The 20375-nt window shown below is 41.0% G+C and overlaps 1 protein-coding gene across 1 annotated transcript in view; it reads right to left on the bottom strand.

Moving 5' to 3' along the window:
- LOC126185029 (zinc finger and BTB domain-containing protein 24-like) overlaps positions 1–20110 on the bottom strand; it is a 566213-nt gene extending 546103 nt beyond the window's left edge. Inside the window, exon 1 of the mRNA XM_049927762.1 lies at positions 20065–20110. The gene's annotated coding sequence lies outside the window, so the exon portion shown is untranslated. The remainder of the gene's footprint in view (positions 1–20064) is intronic.
- Positions 20111–20375: the final 265 nt, after the last annotated feature.

Here is a 20375-nt window from a genome sequence, read left to right on the forward strand (position 1 = left end):
TTCTTGGCCAACAATGCCATCCCCACGTTTCACTTTTTTTAGTTAAGGAAGCGAATATTTCGCTTTCTTATCAAAATAAACAATTTACACTGTATAGCAACAACTTAAGCTAGCAGAATATAGTCAAACTGATGGCCGCCTGTTTCGTTGTGTGCATTACACCATCTCTTGACAGAACTGCTCTCTGGGTAGAAAACTCTGTTGATTTATTACCTGTATACTTTGCCAGTGGCAGGATTACTCGAAAAGTATTTCCACACTGCATTTTCGCAACTGTACATTTTACGGGCAGGTTGACATGTGGTTAGTGATAAATTTTTCTCACACATTGTAACACTATCTCATCAGATCCTACTGTGCGAACAATTCTTGGACAGATCTCTGACAGCTCTCTGTGGCTTTCGCGACCCAATTCCCTGAAGTTTCTATCCATGGCTATGAACAGGGCAATCCAAAATGGACATGGCCATTACAAAAGGTTATATCTACGGCACGCGTTGCGATACATCTATAAGCGTAACAGATAATGTAAAAGAAGATTAAATTCATATATATCATTCACAGAACCCTATAAAAAGAGTACGGTGCGTATCAGATCCGGAGATGTACGTGACCAAGAGCAGAACACTGCGTCGTCATGTCCAGTACTACCGACTCAACGGTTCACTTTAATTGATGTAACGATCTAAATTTGGAAACTTCTTTTAAATTTACTGACTTACAGTATGCTGGATGGCAACAGGCATTAACGTACTATGATTCAATGAAATTGCAAAACCGTCAAACTTACCCAGAAGTTTCTTTTTGCATTTAAATGGCGACCAGTTTCGAAATTTTATCCATTATCAAGCCATCCACATAAGTCCTACGATAACACAATAATGTGTGTACTTTTCTTTCGGGCAACAGTGAAGTTTTTGTAAATTCATTCTTTTACATTGTCTGTAAATGTGTAAATTCATTCTTTTATATTCTTTGTAAGTTTTATAAATTCACTCTTTTACATTCTATGTAAATCCTATAGATTTATCGCAATACGTTAAATAGTTATAATTGTTTGTAATTGCTATGTTTATTTTGAACTGCCGTTTATTTCTTCCAATTTGGATGACAAAAGTAGCGAAATCGTTATCTATACATTCGTTCGGCTTTCAGGGCACTGCATCTCGCAACATTATAAATTAAACGCCCGTCTTCAAATTGGTCTAAAGAATAAGGCTCCATGTACGAGGACCAATCATGGACACTCAAACATTGATCAACTTCAGTCTGGACACGTCACAGACGATCGCGTATAGCGTTTTAAGACAGAATCACCAACCTTAATGAGGCAGGCCGATCTTTTGTTGTGGAATCATAAACAGTTTACAAATACATGGGACACACACACTGTTGTTCCCATAGATCGTACTGCATGAAACACTCATTCACAGCCATCTGTTTATCGTCCCAAAATGCTTAAATAGAAGATCATCTGACGTCTGTATAATAGTAAGCTAAACTGTATAAAGAACGCAATAGATAATTTGATGTATTATAGAATTATGGTTTGCTACTTACATCACGTGGTACCCCCTGATGTAAGTTATTACAAGTAACTACTGAGTCGCAAAGACTACAACGTAATTTAAAACGCACTGTGCTTTAGGAGAAACAGTTATTATTTCTCTAAGAAAAGCTTAGACAAAAAATGATTAAGACACAAAGGAATTACAGATACTGGCTGCGAATGGGCATATATACAAAAATGATTAATCTCTGTCAAGCCATAGCACAACTGTATCCCGGTATCCGTAAGGAGATTATGACTCACCAGTTTTCCAAATACGTGATTTATTGAATTAAAAAGATAACACCTTCCGGGAAAATGTGATCACGTTATCAAGTTCTGTAACAAGGAAAACACAAATCATTACTTCGCGTTGTATCACATACTAACACACATAACGGATATCCGTCTATATTACCCATGTAGTATAACGTATCTTCAAAGTATTGTGCCTTTACGCACAGTCATCAATAAGCAGTAATATATACATAATAAGATACTACAGTTTTTGGTACGTGATTGGCAACTGAATTTCGTCGAGTAGTAAACAGAGCTCTGTGAGAGTGTTAAGAGCCAACAGTAATTATGAAAGTCATATCATCATAAGTGGAGAGTCTTAAGGTGTGTAAAGTCACGTATGCTGTTTGCTTATTTTTGACTGAGCCTAATGGCATAATATTTTTAAGGTACGTAACATTACATGTACAGTAGAGACAGATTTTCATTACATGTGTTTTGACACGAGAAATAATGCGGAGTAACGATTTGTGTTTTCCTTGTTATAGAATTTGATAACGGGATCACATCTTCCCGAAAGATAATGTTTTTTTAAATAAAATAAATTACGTAGTTGGACAACTAATGCGTCATCGTGTCCATATTGATAAAAACGGTTAATTTAACATGCATCCAATTTTCTATGTATATGGATCTCAATATTATACAGAAGAGAAATGTTCAAAGAATGATAAAGGGTACAGAAATCACTTGTGAATTACTTAAAAATCAGCAGTTTCAATTATAGTTCAATCTCAACACCGGTTTTTGGTCCTCTTTGCCAGAGCAGCTCTTTTGTGCTCATTTTGGCGCTTTGTTGTGAGATTAATAGCAATCTTGACGCTTATAATTCGACTGTAGCAGAATCTTGTATTTTCACGCAAATCCACAGAATGTAATGGTGTAACATTCGGTACCTCGCAGTCACATGGCTTGATCACTGTTGCAGAGACATCCGACGGAAAAGAAATGTTATCTCCGGCTTAGTGTCAAGTGAATGCTGAAACGTGGAGGAGATACGTTCAGCAGTGTTTGCAGTCGAAGGAAGCCGTTCCAGAAATAACGGGCATCACATACGTGATCATTGCAAGGCCGTTGGGTAAGACAGAAACAGTCGGTTACACTAGGGTTCGCACGGTTTCTCGACACGTCCATATAGGTAACCGCCAGCAGTACTGGACGTTGCTGATAGCATTAAAAGCCGGACAAGTAGTAATAGGTCTCGCACACAAACTTTGTTGTCCATGTAGGCTGTTAATCTATAGGTTTTGATGAGTGAGTTTGCGAGTATCAAAACAAGTGACACAAACTATCATATAGTTTGACTGCATTGACTTAAGAAACTTAATCTTTTTACACCACCTTCGGAACGTAGGCCGTAGTATTTGACATAAATTTCTTCTAGGTACCTCTATTCGCTCCTCAGAAAAAGGGGTCTTAACAGACGCACAATCAGACACACGGACAACATAGTGCTCCTATAAGGGTTAAAAAGTGATAATAATAGCATCAGAGACATCAGTTACGAAATTAATCGGAGATAAACACCTGTACATCCGTCTAACTGCAGTTTAATACCGAAGTTGTTGCACCCGTTACCTGAAAAAATTGCGATAAGGAATATTCGAGCTTTTCACTTGAAATCGTTTATATTTTCGCCTTTTCAAATATTTTCTCTTGATTATTAAACAGCTTGTATAGTTGTTTCAATAGTCCACAATACTGCGTACATGAAAGGAAGATTGTCAACCCAGTTGATTGTCTGACTTGATTCAGAATGAAATGGTTAACACACCGTGGATTCGTTATCGGCAAAATAATGATGAGAATCGGAAAATTTGCGCAGTAGATGAATGTATTAAACAACATAACCATAACTGAAAGCTGATGAACAGTTGCACCTTTATTACTAATAGTTTATCGTTTGTTTCCAAAAATGTCGCGGTAGCGTTCTCGCTTCCCGAGCACGGGGTCCCGGGTTCGATTCCCGGCGGGGTCAGGGATTTTCACCTGCCTCGAGATGACTGGGTGTTTGTGTTGTCCTCATCATTTCATCATCATCCAGGCAAGTGGCGAAATTGGACTGAGCAAAGATTGGGTAATTGTACGGGCGCTGATAACCACGCAGTTGAGCGCCCCACAAACCAAACATCATCATCATCATCATCATCCAAAAATGTTGGAAGATTTCGTGTCTTAAGGGGAGACTCCATTCCAAAATTTCAATTTCTTTCAAAGAAATTTTAATGGGTTTTTCACATATTTGGAGCGTTTACGCTTCGATGCCAAAACGATTTGGATGTAATTTTACAAGTACTAGGTGAAATACAGTTACCTCATAGAGTACAGGTAATACTCACATTCCTCTTAATATGGATGTTGAGGTCAAGATAGTGACTGTCTGTCGGAGACTTACATCTGATGTACTACTGGCAAGATGCATTGATGACAATACGTAAAATGCAAAATGTTTGGACTGTGCCATTTTGCCCAAGTGTCCCCAAAAATTTTTGTGTCTAAAAAGAAGATACGTTTGAGCCTTGTGGAAGCTGTTTCTCAGTTCACTATGGGATGTTAAAAGACTGAAGAGAACAGGAGTCCCAACATTCCTATGTCATCCTCCTAGAAGAACCGCTGCTTATCTATAGATCAACGAAATAGTCCACAAGATGCTGCCTGGAGAGGGAAATATTCCAGGAAAAGGCTACTCTCGTCTTGAAATTACAAGAAGAAAAAGCCTTAAAAAAGCAGGAAGGGAAAACGTAGGATGCTGGTGTATTTTAATGGGCATGTTTCTTGTCCTAGCATTCTCTTTTTTGTAAAATTTTAAAATCCGTTTACCCTCAAGTTTGTTTTTCTAAGTTCATTGACAACTTCTTTACAGTAAATATTAACCAATCTCAACGAATATTTTGCAGGAAGTGGTCTTGAGGTATTTGAATTCTTATATGCATTAATGTTATTGAAAACGTAATCTGTCATATTTTATACGGATAATTGAAGAAAATTTAAGTTTGAAACTTGAAGAAAATACTGAAAGCAAATTAATAACGTTTCTCAGAAAATGAATGCAGTGAACTGCTGAACTATGTCTTGTGAATACACCTAAAAATCCTAAATGTGAAAACTGAAGTGTGTATCCCAAAAGTTGTTTTTTCAAGAATGTCATTAAAATCATCTTGTAAATTCGAAATGCAGAATACAATGAAGTTCTGGACTTCAAAACCTGTATACTGCCGCATCTATACGTGATAGACATGATTTTAAACTTTGCTTGAAATCAAAAAGATAGGAGAAAACTTAAATTTTTGGATGTATTTTCCCTTTAAGTAATGTGTTGTCATTATAAAATAAATGGGGCAGTGAATAAGCAATTTTCTTCAGATCGTTAGAAGAAGGAGTGACTGGTTCCTATGGGCCGGTATCACTTACATTTATTGTCTAAATGATCTAAGCGATAACACTTTACCGTATGAGCTGCCATTCAGTGAAGTTAGACTTGCGTTCATTTTGTTTCCATCACTATCCAGTTTCGGCTGTCAAGCGATTTTCAAAAGTATGTGCAAGTACAACCCACTAGACAAGCTATTACTAGCTCAGAGCCAAAGAACTCATAAATGCACCCGTATAGTAGTGTCACCGCTATAGGATGGTCACATTTTCAGACTTCACGGTCAAACCCATGACAAGAAGAGAATCTAGTAAGAAGTACAGTTGTATATTCTGATGAGTTCACTAGTGCGTGAATTTAAAAATGCTTTCATAGCCGACTCAGACTTATCCGTAGTAGTTTTTAATTGCAGTAAATAAAATTCCACCTCTGTCACAATGACACTGATTTAATGCTGCCAGTTTCGGAGAATTAATCCTCTTTATTTAGGCATGTTGTTTTCGAAAGACGATATACCGTGTTGTCCTATACGGTTGGTCTATGGGCTCCCTGGTGTCGCGGCCACATGTGGCTGTAACTGTCCACATTAAAATGCTGAAGAAGTACGATTTATGTCCGACACAGGCAGCATTACTAATGAAGGAAACTGTGGCACAGGTGGATTTTTATTTGGAAAACTCAATAACAAAATCCGTTACTGTCTTTTCAATAGTGTGTTTTACTTAACCAATGTACATTTTGAAGTCACCTCTTGATAATCAACGCTTTAGTTGTCGTGTAAGGACCTTAACAGCGATTCCAACACACCATAAACGTGTGTCTGCCAATTGTTGTGTATCGTATCACAATTTTGTATAGTCAGCATGCTATTTACACTGTCATATTAACATGCAAAGTCTTCAGACATGACACTGTGTATGAAAAATATGTATGTACGTATAGCATGTCGACGTTACTTCAGTGTGATGCCGTATACGATACAATCAACAAAATCCGCAGATACTCGTTTCTGGCCTCTTGACATCGCAGTGGACATTTTCATGTCAAAATGAAGCTCAAAAAATGGTTCAGATGGCTCTGAGCACTATGGGGCTTAACATCTGAGGTCATCAGTCCCCTAGAACTTAGAACTACTTAAACCTAACTAACCTAAGGACATCACACACAGCCATGCCCGAGGCAGGATTCGAACCTGCGACCGTAGCAGTCACGCGGTTCCGAACTGAAGTGACTAGAACCGCTCTGCCACAGCGGCCGGCTCAAACTGAACCACCGATAATGAAGTTGTGACTCCGAAATGTACGTTGGCAAGAAAAAACGCTATTGAAAAGAGAGCAGATCGGTTTTTGTTATTACGTTTTCCATTTATTCACTGTTTCCGCTTTGCAAAGAATAGCCACAATCGCTACCACAAAATAGAATTTTACTTAGCTAAAGTAGGGATGTTACTATCCAGTGGCGGCTGTGTTACATTCAGACATTTGTGGTGGCTGTGGATACTTTTGCGACCGTAATAAGGGACTTACATGCATACCGTGCGGATTGCTGCTGTTCGTTGATTCTTCATTCACAGCAAGCTATATGTGCGTCAGCAGGACTAACGCCGGCACACGTGTCGGCTGCGTGGCAGTCTTTGCAACGGTTAGCCAGCACCCCTTCCCTCGTCGCTACGGAACGCAGTTCGAACCCCGGAGAGGGCAGCCGTTGGAGCCTCGCTAGCGCCCCGCCAGATGGCGGGCGCGCCTGTGAATGTTGTACGAGATGTGCGAACCGGAAAAATGGATGCCTTGTTCCGATTTCAGCTTCGCATTACGAGAGCAGGATCGCTGCGATGTTCTGTTTGCGCGATGGTCTGCCGCCCACCATCTGAACTGCAGTTTACTTCCGTGTGAGTGTACCAACACCAAGTAGAACGAGCAAGCACGGGATTTCAGAGGAATACAGCCGATTATGAAAAGAAGAGCTGCTGTTTTATCTTGACGTTCTGTGTGACAAAAACCAGTCTAATCTGTAGTCCTACGGAATGTTTACTACTATGGTGCACTTAAACACGATGCAAATTGCGGATTCTTCAGTCGACCCGAGCTAGCCGTGAATGCTCGCGTAATGTAAGTTCGTAACGTTGTGTTACCCGTAATGTCAATCCTTCCTATTCTCAGTTAATGTGGATGCGACCAGATAGGCGATTTCTTAGTCACCGTAGCCCTCAATACCACTTCTTGCATATGAACTACCAGTCATTCCACAGCTGTAATATAAGATGTAATAAGCTTAGCTTCTTGCCTGCATCTATGCATAACACTAATTTTTTTCAATATCCTCCCCTGTTTCTCCTAGACGACTGTGGAACGAAAAACCCACCACTGACCTTCGGCTAAAAATCACTCTACGTTCGAAACGAGAATAAAGCTTCAGCTTTTAACTTCCCTCTTGGCATACTCCAACTATTTTCTCCTGTCCAACAGCGAATCAGCATTTCTGTCACACTATTAAGTCCATCCATGCATTACTCGTCCCTGTCTATTCCTGTTTTTTTTTTGTATTTTCTCTCGAGTCTTATGCTAACCTTACCCAATTATCTTTGTATGTCCATTCTTGTGATAGATGTCGCAAGGACTTCGGCTGTTCAGTATGAAACGAAAATTAAAACATCTGCAGCTGTCTCTTTTGTATTTAATTTACTTATGCGACCAATTTCGGCAGTCCATTACACCATCTTCAGGCCCCTTGGCAACGTAAACTAGGAGAAATCCAGTCTCGTGGGCATTTGTAAAAGGAGCCAATGTTAAATAACCAGTACTCGTAGATCTCTGGTTTACAAAACACAATCCCTTAGTTCATCAACCGACGAACGGATAATGACGCTTAAACCAGATACCTACGGACACTGGTTATTTAATGTTGGCTCCTGTTACGGCTGAACACGAGATTAGATTCCTCCAAATTTACGTTGGTCAAAGGACCTGAAGATTGAGTAATGGAATACCAAAACAGACTGCGTAAATAAATTAAATACAATAGCGACTGCTGCAGGTGTTTTAATTTTCGTTGCATTTTTACCCAATAATTTCTCTTACTTCCCTGATACAGTCAACTACTCTTCCAGATTTGCTTCCTTCTGTACTGCTGCCAGTCATCTCTGTTAAAATGTCATTACTCGGCCACTTTTGACAGGAACCTAATGAGAAAATTAGTTAACAGAATGCTAATAAGACTGACATTATTGTAACGCTATGCACGGTGTTTTAGAGCTCGTATTACAGGCTTCTAGGGGCTGTAGAGAGAACTTAGTAGATAAAGTTCTGAGAACCTCATGTCCGAAAATGTGCCGTGTGTATGTAACATAAGTTTGAAAAATGGCTCAAATGGCTCTGAGCACTATGGGACTTAACATCTGAGATCATCAGTCCCCTAGAACTTAGAACTACTTAAACCTAACTAACCTAAGGACATCACACACATCCATGCCCGAGGCAAGATTCGAACCTGCGACCGCTGTGGTCGCGCGGTTCCAGACTGTAGCGCCTAGAACCGCTCGGCCACCCCGGCCGGCAAAATAGGTTTGAAAATAGGATCATTTTCAAAACTCCTGTTTCAGTTGAGACAGACAAAATGAGAAGAGGGCGCCGTCGTCAGACCATGTTGTAATTACATCACATACTGTTTTCGGTTGACTAAAATAACTACTGCGAGAAACCGGAAAGTTGGCAACTAGGAGGGTCGACAAAGACTCAACGTGCTCCCGACTTTGAAGAGGACGTTCTTCGCCACGTAGAAGAGAACTTGATGACGAGTACTGGAAAAGTTCCCCATGCTGTGAGCCTCTGTAAAACACACAGGTCACAGCTCTGTGTGCGTACTGTGAAGTGGGAGGTTTGAAAGTGGTCCACTCTTCAATTTATTTTACATCCAAACGGCACATTTCTGAACATGGGATCTTATCAAAACTTTGTCTACTAATTACGCTCTACGACTCCTGGAAGCATGTAATACGAATTATGAAAAGCCCTGGAAATTCTTTAATATATCATATTATTATTGTTATTGTTGGGTAAAGATCATATACTATTCACATTACAGTCTTACTGCATAAAGATGTATATTTAGATTTACAAATGATTTACAAGTGATATAGCACAGCAATCAGTCGTCCTTTCTTTTTGCAGGTTTTATTCCGCAAATCTAGATTTCGGCTAGTGCCTAGCCATTATCAATGCCCTGTTTCATAGTATTAATGCGTATCAGTCCCCTTTTGTTCCGGCCTCTGTCACAGTTTTTTCAAGGTTCTTGAAGAGTCTTGAAAGAACTTTGACTCTCCAAGAGTCTTGAGAGAACTGTGACGGACGCCGGAACAACAGGGGACTGACATGCATTGATACTATGAAACAAGGCACTGATAATGGCTAGGCTCTAGCCGAAATCTAGATTTGCGGAATAAAACCTGCAAAAAAGAACGATTGATTGCTGTGCTCTGTCATTTGTAAATCATATCACAGTGGCTGAGTGCACCCACGTTCCTAACGCAAAGTAACCTGATGTATATTTAGATGCAACAGAACGCCTGAAGGCTCTGGTATTTCCATATTAAACAAACGAATAAGTAAATAAAATATTTCCTAAACATGTCAAGTATCCTTCGCTAAGAACTCATATCACGAAAAGCAAATCTTCGGAACCATTAACAACCTTAAAGTGACATAGTTTGGATGATACCCAGAAGCCGTTATCTCGTGGGTGCATATCGCACTAATCACGAAGACAAACAACGAGTTTCTCCCGATATGCGGTCTGAGTAAATTAATTTTAACAAGACTAAAATAATATGTAACCAACACATCGAAAAGAAAATAATACGAATTAACAATGGAGTCTTAGAACTAGCTGATGAGTTCTTTTTATTTAGGTCAGTTGCAGTAAACCACTGGATGGACAGAAAAAATAAACGGGAGTGTAAAAGTGGCCTGGTGTACTTTTGGTAAGCTAAATAAAATTTCCAGAACTACGTTTCCGATGTGCCTGAAGAGTGATTTTTTTCAGTTGCTGTTTACAAACGATTCTTACTCGCGACAGTGAAATATGGTCCTTTAATGCAAAACCTATTGAAAAAATCCAGGTACGCTAAGCGATCAGTGGTGAAATACAAATGGAGATTCTCTGGGAGAGACGGGAAAAGAAACTAATGGATCAGGGAACAAACTGGAGTGAGACATGTAATTGTGACTGATAGAGGTGGGAGGGACAGAGAGTCGAATGGATGGCAGATGGACAAGGGAAGTTGTCTGCTGAATTCTGAAAGATACGAAAAGACCGAAAAGATGGGCAAATGGAAGGTCGGTTGACATCTGAAATCATTCAGGAGTGACATGAATGTGTTTAGCTCGAAACTGTAGAAGTCTAGAGGAGGCATTTATTCTGGAGTGGACGTCAAATAGCTGATGATGGTATGCACTGCCGAGAAATGGACGCGAAGACCTATAATTGTTTATATATTATTGTTATTCAAAAAATACCATATCTAAGTACGGCTATCTGAAGCGACTATGTAAACATATGAAATAAAAACGTTTTCGTGAGACGACTGTAAGGGATGTGATGTCCAATTTATTCCACGACAGTTTCGCATGAAAGCTATTTTCAAATGATTCTGCAATGCCATAATATATTACACAAATATTTAAAATACACTTCGTATACTCAGAACTATATTAAACTTGCTTGAAGCTGCTTAGTGTCACATTGCGCCAAAAGTAAATGCAGTTCTCGCCAAGAGTAACTGAAGACGGAAATCATCAGAAGCACCCTAAAGAAGTTAACATCTTGCCGGAGCGATTCTGAGTCGGCATCGCACTGTTTGTCACTCCGAGGCGCTTACGTGGGTGGGCGATGGAAGAGATGGGGAAGTCCAAAGAAGGGCTACCTGATCCGCAACCTGCTGTTTAGTCATTGGGAGAGCGCTACTGAAATGTCAAGCGAGCCATATCCAATCAAGACGTTATGTACTTACAGATATGCTTACTCTTGATCCCTACCACTAATATTTTTTTGCCAACCTTTTCGTCCCTGGGCGCTCTTTATTTTAGGCGGAAAACAGAAAGTGTCAACACCTGAGGAAATCGGAAACGAGAGTGTATGTAATCTTTAGTAAAATAGTCACCTAATTACACCATAGGATGTAGACCAATGTTCAGTATTACCCCAATAAAAGCCTTCATTTCATCTGATGAGGTAGCTGTGCTTGAGTGCCATATTGGATATTTTGTTGGTGGAGTCGTTTTCTGTATTTTTTTCAGCTGCATGTATATATGTTGCTCTAACTATTGGCGAACTATACCGTCCATAAAAAAGAGCTGCAAATGTCGCAGTTCCATAGCTGGCAGGAAACTCTGAGGAAATGCGAAAACATGTGGTAGCAGGGAGTATGGAATATACATAAGAACACCACCGTCCGCAGCTCGTGGTCGTGCGGTAGCGTTCTCGCTTCCCACGCCCGGGTTCCCGGGTTCGATTCCCGGCGTGGTCAGGGATTTTCTCTGCCTCGTGATGACTGGGTGTTGTGTGATGTCCTTAGGTTAGTTAGGTTTAAGTAGTTCTAAGTTCTAGGGGACTGATGACCATAGATGTTAAGTCCCATAGTGCTCAGAGCCATTTAAGAACACCACCGCAATGAGCCTTCCATTTACATGCGACAGACTACACATCATCGCCACTTCCTTCTTTTTCGCTAATTTCAGATTCACTACTACTTATTTCATTGCATAGAGGAAAAGATTCTTCTTGCTCACTCCTATCACTAAAGTCTCCTCCATTTCACAATATCATCGTCACTTTTATGCTTTCTGCGTACAAACAAAAACCCGCCCGAAAAAGGACGCGTATTATACACACTTCTTATCACGTGGTCTGCTATTGTGTAGAGCTGACCACTAACAATACCTGGCCTGTCAAACTTGGTACTTCATGATAAAACGTGTTGGAAAGCCTATTACGACAAACCAGGCGAGTAAGTTGCAAAAACAGAGGGGAGCCAAAGCGCAAAAATAAGGATATCGGACGACGTCAGACATTGGAGCGAAAAGGTACAGGATAGTGAAGTAATTCGGCCGTAGTCTTTTTGAACGTATCCCGACAGTGTTCACGTAACAAAGGAATACGTCATTCTGGCTGCTCTTACGGTAGCCCGACAGGGTCAATATTTGCAATAAGAGCAGCAAACATGTTCCAGTAAACGTGGGTTTGCAAACGAGCCTTTTAAGACATAACTGCGAGTGTGTGGGTGCCAGACAGGCGCTGTTTAAGTACTAGATATTCATCTGGTTAGTGCAAATGTATTTAAAAAGTGAATTTTTCGTTTGAGTCCCAATGTAATTGGGATCAAATTTCACTCGTGGCCTACCTTAACGAGAAATACAATTCTGCTGCAGCACATTATATGTATGACTTGCTGTACACTCCGACCTGATAAAGGAGATGTTCCACGTGTCATTCTCTCATTCGGATGGAATACTGTGCTGGTCTCTGTAGCGAATTATGAATTCTTTCAAACACCCCCCGGATCATCTCGCAAATCTACAAAAACCTGTACAATTCGCTGCTCCAATTCTTCAACTGTATCAATAGGAGTGCTTTAGACTATACTTTTGAGATGCTCCAGATAGAAAACCTCCAGAGGACTGAGGTCAGAGGACCTGGGATGATGAGGTACAGGTCCACCTCGACCTCTCCGTCTCTTGCCCGTTAGATGTCTGACATCAACGGGAAAACGAGACGGTACTTCATAATGCATCTACCACGTTACCCAATCATGGTTTATGTGTAAAATTTGAGCCCAGTTAACGGAAAAGTTGGATTAATTAGGACAATATCTCATACTGGAGTCTGTAGCGGGTCTTAACCACACATTCGAAATTATGACCGTGTTCACTAGGATGTTTTTACTTCTATTAGCGTATATTTTCACCCGTATCAATTTTCGCTATTAGTGACGATGCACCAAACATATGTACAGAGGCATTCCGACAGCCATTTTTATCATACACCACCCACGAATGGCGTAGAATGTGAGGTTGGTAATATTAGCACAAAATCTACAATCCATCACGCTTGGGCGTGTAGTGTAGATGGAGTAGTTTTGGTCCCACAGGTCGGATGACATAGCTATAGCGGGAAGCATTTGTAGGATACGCATCAGGTCAGTGTTCGGCGACACGGTGCTGGTCAGGGGGCGATGGAAACAGTGGCTGGAGCCGTTTGCGGTTTGTGGTCCTCCCGACTCCTCGTGGCGACAGGCAGGTCGCACAAGGCCTGCGCCGCTTAATTTTATGTAACCACCCTTCACGGCCAGCTAGGCTACGCACTAGCGGAAATGGTGTGGCCTGTATTTCCTGCTCTCTTAAATGAATGATTGGTAACTGAAGGATTGGTGTTTCGAATTCCCTTCCCTCTAACCCCCCCCCCCCTCGCCACCCGTTCCCCAAATACATCTATACACTTGCCCACTCTCTAGGGGCTGTAAATAATCGTATGTCTGCTGGCAGTTGACACTGACACCTACTTAAGCTACCTAAAATACTTCGTTAGTTACGGAATACATAATTCTGTCTACTGTGGGGCATGTGCTTAAAGACGATTTCTATAATGGCTCCACGCTTTTCCCTCAAAGCACTACAAGGGAGTATTGAATCTCATCAAGCTTTCACTATACACATTGGGATGATGTGCCACTTGAGACTGAACAGATTTAAAAAAAAAGCACTTTAAAAATGGGTTAAAAACAGACTATACCGCAATAAAAACTTTATTTACACTGGTTACCGGTTTGGAACAGGATGTGTCCATCTTCAGACGTTTTATACTATGATGGCAAGCGGTAGCAGTGAACGGAGCAGATGTTATGACTACACGAACGTGAACGTCTACTGCAGGTCTGAAGGTGGCCACATTCTGACCAAAAGCGGTAACAATTGTAAATAAATGTCTTATTGCAATCGAGACTGTTTTTAATTCATTTTAAAGTACTTTTAGCCAGACTGCTGTTTCTCACGAGACAGTTCTCAAAAATTATTTACGAAATCAGTACATTTCTTAATAACTAAAATACCATCATTGTGATGACATCTAGTGAAAGTATCAGAAGTTGTGTACAGCTCATTTCAAGAAATTTTTCTGGAAAAATTTCACTGCCTTACATTTTTCCTCCGGATAGATTAGGAATATGCGTAGGCAGTACTTTTTTCATTCATTTCAATTAAAGAAAAGAAAGAGTGACGAAGGACTACAGTACGATACGACCAACAAGAGGTACTTTTACTTTCATTCGAATTGACAGCAGTCTGTCAAGCACTAGTGTAGATCCAGCAAACAGTTGTTTCCTTGCAAATTAAGGGTTGCCGAATATCGGTGCTACGGAGCAGAATTGCATTTGACTTACGGAGCGAAGTATGGAATAGCACGTAATGGAAGTGATTACTATGAGTTTTAAAACTAACGAAGCTCTGCAATTTACTATCAGAACACATTCTTGCTATCGTCTGAGTACGTGAGAAAATACTTTATAAAACTGCTATTATTTGTTAGGAATACCAACTTTCTTTTATTCTCATTCATTTTATAGTAGCGTCTAATGAAACACACCAATTACAGTGAGCTATCTCACATTACATCCGTTGGTAATATCACTAAGATATCGCTATGCAATAATATTCTTCACAATAGTTGCTGTGTCAGAAACAGAAGCTAATTTTGTTATGGCCATATACTTTAGTTTAAAATATTAATTAAGTTATTTACAGTTGGATTTCATCAACTTAAACTCCTTTTCAACGAGGCAGCGCTGACAACTTTGACGTTGAAGGTTATAGCCCCGTTCTCTTCCATAAAGCAAACATGCGGACCAGTTGGTAAGGTAATTAATTTGTGGTAAGGTCTTATGGGACCAAGCTGCTGAGGTCATCGGTCCCTAAGCCTACACACTACTTAACCTAACTTAAACTAACGTATGCTATGGACAACACACACACCCATGCCCAAGGGAGGACTCGAACCTCCGACCGGGAGAACCGCACGGACCGTGACAAGGCGCCCAAGAACGCGCGGCTACCCTGCGCTGCAGTTGGTAAGGAAAACGTCTCTGAGTGACATTAAAAGTGAAGGCTTACAACCAAGTTAGACGCTGTAACCAACATGACAGTTATTGTAACTATTTTGAGGACGGTTCCTAGTTCTTTTCGTGGAAGTTCAAGGTATATATTTCCAAAACATGGTATGCTAGTACGAAAGTTTAAGAAAAACCTAAAGAAAAAAGGCTTCAAGCTAGTATGTAGTTCTGTTTGGTAATACAATATTTTCCATTTATATATCGCATACGTCAGTGAACTTTCTTTCGCATACGACTTAACAGTACAATTTCTGGGATGTTCTGATGATACTGTAGTTAAACTATTAATTGTTTTCTTTCTTTTAAATTTATTAGTTTTCGGTACCTGCCCATACAGCCATCTCAACACAGTAAATATGACTCTAAAATTTGTTTTGACAGTGCAGAGTATGCATTAGATTAAGTCATACCATGGTATGAAGTTACGTAGGCTTAACAAAGGAAGAACTGTTCGTTGGTTTTTGTGAAAGAACTCTGAACTACTTCATCAAAATTGTAGGTATCATATACTGGAGAAACAATCGACCTACACGAGCTAAAGAATTCTAATGAAAAGGAGGTGTTTGTGAGAGACTCGACGTGAAAGCGTGAAGAGTTAACATTGTCACCTGTGACACTAAACCTTACTTCAGGCGTTTACAGATATGTGAAGCTAAATGTAACTGACGAAAGTGCACCTTGAATTTTGAAATTAGATGATTTTTCCGCTGACTGCTGTAAAATGTGACCAATAGTTTTCATACATTTTCACACTCTCAGCGGACCCACTAAAATTTTTTGAAATTTTTCCTTATGTTAAGGAATTGTGCATGTTGTGAAAGAAATGTGACTACTTTTTACTTTCTGGAGTATAGTTGTTCCGAGCTACTTATCAGAGCAAGTAATTACATTTGTCATGGAAATAAATCCTGAACATATCTCGATAACATTATATTTGAAAAAATCGCAAGTAACTTGAAACAGAAAGATGTTAGAAATATGATTTCAAAGTTAGATATAATGAGGAAAACAGAGTCCCATGTTAGTTACGCTTCTTAAATCATTTTCTATGACAAGAACGATACGGAAGAGAGTTGAAGCAAAGAATGGGCCTAAATGAGTGACTGTAATGATATAAAACTACTGTCATACATGAAGATTTGTGCAAGGACGAAAAACTGAACCTATATTTCTTCACGAGGAATCATGTTACCATTACCGCTATCAATGCATACTTTCTGTAATCGGGTAGCGTTCTGGATAAGATTACTGTTCACGACAAGCAGGAAACCAAGGTCCGAGCCTAGGCTCTAGTACCAATTTTCATGTGTCGTTTTAGATGTATAGCGCCGCGGTCTGTGCAATTACTGCCGAGATTCACAGAAAACTTACTTTTTCGATGTGACAGCAGAGTTTACATGTCACACGTGACATGGATTAAAAGCAGGTCAATCTTCTGCTTGCTGTCAAACTGTAGTGACTCACAACCAGTCAGATTAAGAAAATTAATTTAGTCTGTATTTCCTGGTGTTATTTTATTTTTCAGTAGCAGACAAAGAAATGGACGTGACTGCTGTATTTACTACAAAGGGCGCCTGTACACAGTAAATTCTAAAACTCACACTGTCAGTTAAGTACAATGTTACCAGTAAATTCGATTAATGTGCTCTCTCGCTTGCGTTGCGCATTTGTTTGACCGATTTCGCTAAGTAGGCACATTATTAAGCTACAACGCTGGATATGTCACAAGTTTGTTGGTGACGAGGAGTTTCCGATCGACGTTTTCCTTCACTGAAGATTACTTTACTACAGTATCTAGCTGACTGAGCATTAAATTAGCAACGGCTTGGAACACAAACGGTGCACATGACAGGAGCACCTTAATGGACAAGTATGTTCCGTGTTGATTACGTACGAGGTTTAACAATTTTCGATTTAAAGATTTTATTATTAATTTCGAATGAAATAAATGGCAATGAAAGTCAACAGACATTGAAACTAATACACGATCTACGGAATGCCTGCCGTGAACAGTGGATGTGCTGCCCACGGTCTTGGCGAGTGTTAACAGTCTGAGTAGTATCCAAGACATACTGCTGGGTAAAAGTTTACTATCTCTCGTTATAAAGGCTCCATTAAAATGTGACCTTTTGAACGTGGCTAGTTTGCTTTAGATGTTTTGTGGATTCTGTCATCTAGTAAGCCAAATCAGTCCATAAAGAGGTGCTGTGCTCAGCAACCCACACAGACCTCTGCTCTGACCGTATTAGTCCTCCCCCCCCCCCCCCCCCCCCGGTCCCTCGCAATGAAACAAGTTGCTATGGCTAATGAGCGCCCATTTGAGTCAGCAATCGGGGTGTCGTTGGTTACTCGAATCGCTACGGCACCCAGCTGGAAGTGGGATGCGAAGTAATGTTAGAGGCAAAGGCAATTTCTAATGCCACTGGTCTCACTACACGGTTTGTCGATGGAGCTATAGCAGACCACGAACTGTCATTCTAGACAGAATGTCAAAGAATATCAGAGAATGCCGATCTTAGTATAAAAGTGACGACGAAGATTAGTAACTTCAACACCTAGAGAAATAAAGCACAAATATCTCTCCGTGGGGGGAGCTTCTGGACATTAATGTGTTTAGAAGACTCACAGTAGACACCCGATGCAAGTATTCCCAAGTATTTCATCTTCAACAACAGAGCTCTTTGGATCACACTAGCCGGCCGAAGTGGCCGTGCGGTTAAAGGCACTGCAGTCTGGAACCGCAAGACCGCTACGGTCGCAGGTTCGAATCCTGCCTCGGGCATGGATGTTTGTGATGTCCTTAGGTTAGTTCGGTTTAAGTAGTTCTAAGCTCTAGGGGACTAATGACCTCAGCAGTTGAGTCCCATAGTGCTCAGAGCCATTTGAACCATTTGATCACACTAGTCCGGTCAACATCGATAAAATATCTCAAACAGTTTTCGGTTTAGTTTCTCCAACAGTATTGTCAGTCAATTAGGCGAAGAAATGTATTGTTATAGAGACAGAATGACGATCTGTTCACACCAAAAAACAAACACTCACGTTGCATTTCTTACAGTATGAAACTCTTAAATCCCGAAATAGTTACAACAGCTTTGTATATTACCCATTAGCTCAATAGAAAAAAATGCAAGTTGGACTATTGCTGGGATAAAATCATAGCTTAACATACACAAAAGTGATTCGCAATACTTCCATCACTCCACACGCATCCAGAGGATACCGCATGATTCTGTCATTTTCTGAAACTTGTTACAATTTTTCGTTATGCATACAACATCAGCTACAAGGCTGTTAGCTTCAAGTATTTGCAGAACCGGAGTAAATATCCAAAAAAAAATTCGTCAAGTGAAAGTGAGCACAGTTGTACGATCAACACTTGTATGATATTTTTTTTTATTTGTCGAAGTATTGAAGCAACAACATTTTTAAATATAGCTATATTCTTGATTTAGCTACTGTTAATTGTGTAGCAAAATATTCATTTGTAACATACTACAACCGGATTTCAGTATCAGAATCCTTGCAAAAATTTTTTAGAGGGCACGCCTAAGAAGGACCACCTTCTATATGGCTTAAATACAAAGGATGAGTGCCAAAAGCAATACAGAACCGTCTGTGATTTTTTTTGAAATTAACTAAATAGCACTGTAACTGTAACGGCTGTTCTTGGCAAGAGCTAGACAGATAAATGAATGGAAAGCGTAATAATGAAATCCACCTGCTGTTTTTTCAATAGCGTTTTTATTTCTTTCGAAGCACAACGTGAGATGTTATCGAAGGACCTAAGTTGTGCTCTGGCGCGTTGACTTTGCAATTTAGGCCCTTTGATAATAACCAGAGCCCTGATGCTGATGCTGTGCTTCGAAAAAAATTTCAAACACTATCGAAATAAAAATTACGGATTTCATTTTTAAGTTTTCCACAAACCAAACACTTCTTTTTAAGAGATTCGAGGTCCATCGACATCCGCCGTGTCTTAGTTGTCACTGAGGGTTTTGCTAAATATGCGAGCATCTTTACACGGTAAATATCAGGAGGTAGGACGGATGTCGCACTACGATCGAAGTCATTGCCTCCGTATTTAGCACAAACCCCGTTCTTTTTGCAAAACGTTTTGCCACTATGCGTAACAATTAGTCTTATCACAATACTCCTCTCTTCAAAAGCTTTCAAAACTGACAAAAAGTACACAGCTATACTTAAGAACGTTTTTGGCCACCCTGTGAAAGAGCGAAAAATTTCGTGCAGCAGAAAAACTACGAAAAGATAGTTGACGTTTTTCGTTCGGTTTCCATTATTATTTTTTACACTTTTGAAAATTTCGCCGCGTCGCACACACATTTCGTATGCGGATTCCGCAACGACAGATCTGGCGTAGTGACGTGCACAGACGAATCCAGCCGAACACGTTGTTTTCTTTTCTTTCGGATCTTTTTTTTTAAGTACAGCGAACGAGTACGTGGCACAGATTCCTCGCAGCGAGCGCAGCGGAGGGGAGTGGTTTATCTGCGGTGTGAGTGGTGGCAGTAATTCGGCGGCCGCTATCTCCGGAAAGAGGCGATAGGAGCAGCGCGACTCGCACACATAATACGTTTTCCGATTGGGCGGCGCGAAGTCGGCGCCGGCGCCGAGCTCTTTGGCACACGTCGGCAGGCCGGTGCGCATGCCCGCGGCACAGGCAGAGGCACTTACATGCGGGTCGTCTGGGCCAGCAGCGGGCGGCTGGCGGCGGTGAGGCACTGCAGCGGACTGCGCCGCTGCCGCGCCGCGCCGCGCCGCGCCGCCCGGGCTGCGAACCCGGGCCCCCGCCCCGCGCCGCCGCCGCCGCCGCCTTGGCCTTCGCCGTCGCCACCGCCTTCGTCGCCCCCCGTTAGCCTCGGCGGCGCGGGAGGCGGGAGACGGGAGGCGGGCCCGCGATGACTCGCGCGGGGATCGAACCGGGCGCCCGGCGCACACATTTGCAGAGCCGGCGCTGGCGGCTGCTGGCTACGCAATTAGCATGC

This window comes from Schistocerca cancellata, chromosome 4, assembly GCF_023864275.1.
Source record: "Schistocerca cancellata isolate TAMUIC-IGC-003103 chromosome 4, iqSchCanc2.1, whole genome shotgun sequence".
Classification (NCBI taxonomy): Eukaryota; Metazoa; Arthropoda; class Insecta; order Orthoptera; family Acrididae; genus Schistocerca; species Schistocerca cancellata.